Source organism: Sturnira hondurensis, unplaced genomic scaffold (assembly GCF_014824575.4).
Source record: "Sturnira hondurensis isolate 20B ecotype Veracruz unplaced genomic scaffold, ASM1482457v3 Scaffold0001304, whole genome shotgun sequence".
Lineage (NCBI taxonomy): Eukaryota > Metazoa > Chordata > Mammalia > Chiroptera > Phyllostomidae > Sturnira > Sturnira hondurensis.
The window spans coordinates 214,601-219,840 of record NW_028073935.1 but is presented as its reverse complement, the minus strand read 5'-3'; positions in this window follow the sequence as shown (position 1 = coordinate 219,840).

Below are 5,240 nucleotides of genomic sequence, written 5' to 3'. Positions count from 1 at the left end.
AACTTGAAATGATTTTCTTGTAGCTAGTAGAGAATTATATAGTTTTTGACTATTGCTGTGGTTTGTAGATATGCACAACTCTCCATGAATGCTTAATCTAAATATCTGCTGGTTTTGATGTTCAAATATTTAAAGCAAGATAAAAATAATATGAAGGGATCACCTTTTTTCACACCTCAATGCTCATCTACTGAAAGGTCTATATTAATTCTTCACTCATGCAAAGAGTTGCAAACATAAACCTCATTTATGGGTCTCTTTTCAAAGTGCTATAAATGGGAACGCTGGAAGACCAAATGTCCCATGGTCATGGGAACTGTCTTCTTAGAGACAGTGTGAAATTATAACTGTGGTTAGAGCTTCCCATCTGAAAACCAGAAGAGTAGGCTAAGTAAAAAAAAAAAAGCCAGAATAATAAGCTGGGTAAAAAAATAAATAAAATAATGTTACTCAAGAAAAAAAACCAAGTTGCCATCTTTCATTTTTAGAGTCATTTCTTCAGGCTCTATGATCCATCAGCTTCTGTTTTTATCCTCATTTCTTTTCCTAGTGAGTGGTTCCCAACCTTGCTGCATGTGAAAATCACCTGAGGAGACTTCTAAGAGCCCAGTGCCCAGGCTGCTCCACGGAAGATGAAGTTGGGCTATCTGGGGTCAGGCCCTGTTCAGCTGTTGTGAAATGCCCCTGGGTGACTCACCAGGTGGGAGTCCACTGCCTTGCAGGTGGATGGCATGTGGTACTGCAGGACTAATCCAATTGTTTGGGCAGAAACTACAGCAACAAGGCATTTTATAGGAAATAATGTATAAACAAGTCTTTGACTTGGGACAGTTTGAAAGTAAAGTAAAGCAAAAAAACACATCAACAAAGATGTAAAACCAGAGTCGTGAACCCCTTTTTTACCCAAATAGTTTCTTTTTTTGCCTCATTAAACATGGTCTCAATATATGAATTTCATTAATTCACTCCAAGGAGTAAATGACCATAGAAAACAAAAGTAGTACCCTTCCCACCCTGGCTCAGTAGCTCAGCTGGTTAAAGCTTCATCCCAAAACACCAAAGTTGCAAGTTCAGTCACTGGTCAGGGCACATACAAGTGTCAACCAATGAATGCGTAAATAAGTGGAACAACAAGTGGATCTCTCTGTATGTCTGTCTGTCCATCTGTCTCTCTTCTCCTTTCTCTTTCTCTTTAAAAATAAATAAATGCATTTAAAAAACAAAACCAAAGCAAAGTGATGCCCTTCCCTGGAGCACTACAATTTGATCCCTACTCCCCATAACCCAAACACATACATGCATACAGCACACACACATTTACACAATTGCGCGAATTGTACACGCGAACTAATCGCTATTGTGTGAATCCCCATTTTCTTACAAGTTGTAGATTAGTTTTCTTTTTGCTTTAAAAAACTTTTCCTCTTCCCTAAGATTAGCTATTTCCAAGGGCCCTTCCCCAACAGTTCTAAAATTAAATCTAAGTGTTCTTTTAATGTTAGAGAGTTTAATTTTTTTTTAAATATAGGAAACAGACAAGGCCATAAAAGTAACAAACACAGGAAGTAACAGAATCAAACAGTATAGAAAATCCTGAAGCCATGGCTCTAACATTCATAATTGCTTTGGGGGGGCAATTTGGAACATTATTCTACCTCTGGCTTCTGTGTTTCCCAGTGGCTGGGCAAGGAGGCCTGAGAACTTCAGCTTCTTAAATTTATTCTTGGGAGTAAAATGTACACTTCACTCGAACCCATCCTCCCCCAACATATCGCTAAGTCCTGCAGTGCTCCAGAGTCACTAGGCCACTTTTCAGCATCTCTGCTGGCAGACATGTATTAGATATTTACTCCCTCAGGACTCTAAGCTTTAAGTTCAAAACCAAAGACTGAGTCTACCAGAGTAGAAAGCATTTTGGGAATCAGTGAATAGGGGAGGGAGAATTAAGTGATATGAGGCCTCTTTCCACCTGCTCCCTACAGTGTGGGAGATAAATGGAAGGCTTCCTTCTTGTAAAGCCCAAATGGGCCAAATTCATGGAAGGGAATACTTCACAAGTAAAATAACTTTCTGCACTTACTAACTAAACATGTGACAATGCCATTTATTAAATCTGGTAGAAATGGTTAGAGGTTCAACAGCTTAAAAGAACAAAATACTTGGCAAGGTTGAATAGCTGACTAATTTTGACATTAATGTCAAAATATTAGAAAATATTAATGTCAAAAGGTGCCACTAGCCTGTCACAGTTTCAGGTTAGTAGTATATCCATAGGCCCTTTAAGAACAGTTGCTCCAGGAAAATGAAAGAAAATGGAGGCAGAGTAGGACGGATCGACTCCAGTTCTCATACCCCTGGGAGAAAATCCTGGCAGATCTACTGAAGAACAGCACAATCAATTCCCCACCAACAATTCCCCAGCATTTATGAAAATAAGAGACCAGAAATGGTGACAGACCAGACAGCTACAGGTCGGTGGGGTGTCAGGGACGTGAGTAAGGATGGAGGCTGCCGGGCGGCAGCCCTTGGCAGGCGCATAAAGACTTCGGAGCCACGGCTGCAGCAGTGGTCGGGGCCCAGAGGCTTCGTCTGCGCCCAGTGACAGGGGCGTCTGCCATAGAGGACTCATCGGGAGCCAGGCACCCCTGAGTAGTCAAAAGCAGCAGCGGCGGGACCAGCAGCCCTGGGTAGGTGCCTAACAGCTTTAGAGCTGCTGCTGCCACAGCTTTCAGGGCCCAGAGGCTTCCATCTATGGCCAGCGATGGGGCGACTGCCACAGAGGACTCATCCGGACCCCGGCACCCTGAGTAAAGACAAAAGCGGCAGAGGTAGGGCTGGCCGCCCTTGGCCAGCCCCAAATGCCTCGGAGCCGCTGCTGCCGCTGCGTTAGGGGTGTAGAGGCTTCCATCTGCATCCAGTGCCATGGAGGACTCATCTAGAGCCCGGCACCCAGTGGAGCCTTGGGCCAGCTGCAGGGTCCTTGGAAGAGAGATGGCTCTGTCCCTCCTCATCTAGGCGGGTCTGGGTGGCAGAGACCTGTCTGCCTAGGTTTGCAGGGAGGGTGGCAAGGACAGGGGGCCATGTTCAGTTGCGATCTCTGTGGTCACCAGCCCACCAACCCGCCAGTCCAGGAAATTTGAGAGGAGCATTGTCCTAACCAGTCGGGTTGGGGATTGAGCTGGGCTGAGAGGCACGCTTTCTGGAGAAGTTTTTATTGGAAAGTGGACTGAGGTGTTGTCCCGTGAAGGCAGCTTGACTTGCTTCTCACCCAGCCACAGGACTGGGAAGGACCAATACCAGATCCCGTGGGACCCAGGCAGCCTGTCTGGTGGGTGGGCACTCACACCCCAGTCTGGTAGCCTGGCTGGCGCACAGGAGTACGCCTGGGCCTAAAACCCAGGCCACGGAGAAGTCCTGCCGAAATCAGAAAAACCAGATTGGACAGTTTGAAACCAACAAGGGAGAGTTTGGGGTTTTTTTTTTTTTACTTTTTTTGTACTTTTTTTTCAGTAATCGTATATTTTTTAAATTTTATTGTTACTGTATTTTTCAGTACTTTGTTCCTCTCCTTTTTTCCCTGTTTTAGTCCTTCTTCCTTTCATTCCAAATTTATTGCTTTTTCCTCACTTCTCCTGCCCTTTTTTGTGTGTTTGTTTGTAGCTTTCTATACCACTGTAAATACTTCACAACACATCTCTCAGGTCTTAGCCCACTTTACAGGTTCCTGAATTCTATTACTATAGTGATTAACTCTACTTGCTCACAAGCTATGCCTATTTACTATTCTTTACTCACCTTACCTCAAAATCTGACCACCCGCAACCTCACTGCTTTCTAGATACAAATCACAAGCCTTCCCTCCCCAACAAGAGACTTATCTTTGGTCTATCCTTTCTTAAAAGTGGCAAATTGGGTTGAAGATTATAGTTAACACTATATATAGCCTAAAAACCTTCTATCTCTTCTCTACCGGCTGTGTGATTGTAAATATCATAGAGTACTCTCCTGCTGTCATAAACCATTTTGTCTCCCCCTCCAACTGATCACATACACACAAAGAAAGGAGTAGGTGGAAGTGGAGAACATCAAGATACCTGCAGGAGACTGCACCACTGAACTTCACAGATATTCTACCACAGAAGTTCACACTGTAAACTCAGGGAGTCAGAACAGATGAATTTAAGAAGCTGAGGCTAACAAGAAGAGTATCACAAACAATGGGAAGACAAAGAAACAATGCCCAAATGAAAGAAAATGTGGAAGTCTCATAAATAATGTTAGATGAAATAGAGGCAAGTCAGCTATCAGATATTGAATTCAAAGCACTAGTTATCAGGAAATTCAAAGAGCTCACAATGAGCTACCAGAAACTAGAGGGGAGCTACAATGAGCTCTCCGAAAACTATATCAACATGAAAAAGGAAATAGAAACTATCAGCAAAGGCCAAGAGGAAATGAAGAGTACAATTTCAGAACTGAAGAACACAGTAGAAGGAATGAAAAGCAGGATCAATGAGGCAGAAGATCGGATCAGCGAGTTGGAGGACACAGTAGAAAGAATCTCCAAGAAAAGCAAAAAAGGGAAAAGAGGCCCAAAAAGAATGAAGAGGGATTAAGAGAAATGCAAGACAATATGAAACGTAATAATATCCGAATAATAGGAATACCAGAAGGAGAAGAAGAAGAACAACGGATAGAAAACCTATTTGAAAGAGTAATGATAGAAAATTTTTCTAATTTGGTGAGAGAAAAAGTTACATGAATCCAGTAATCACAGAGAGTCCCATTCAACAGGAACCCAAAGAGGCCCACTTCAAGACACATCATCATTAAAATGGCAAAATTCCCAAACAAAGAGAGAATCCTAAAGGCAGCAAGGGAGAAAAAGGAAGTAACATACAAGGGGGTCCCAATAAGGTTAGCTACTGACTTCTCAATGGAAACACTCCAAGCAAGAAGAGAATGGCAAGAAATATTTCAGGTAATGAGAAATAGAGGCCTACAACCAAGGCTACTTTACCCAGCAAGGCTCTCAATCAAGATAGAAGGCCAACTAAAGAGCTTCCAAGAAAAAAGAAGTCTAAAAGAATATGCCTCCACCAGACCAGCTCTACAAGAAATACTAAAAGGACCGCTTTAAGGAAAGGAAGGAAAAGAAAGAGACAGAGAGGAACTGTGGTACAAAAATGGCAATGAATAAGTACCTTTCAATAATAACCTTAAATGTAAAAGGATTAAAT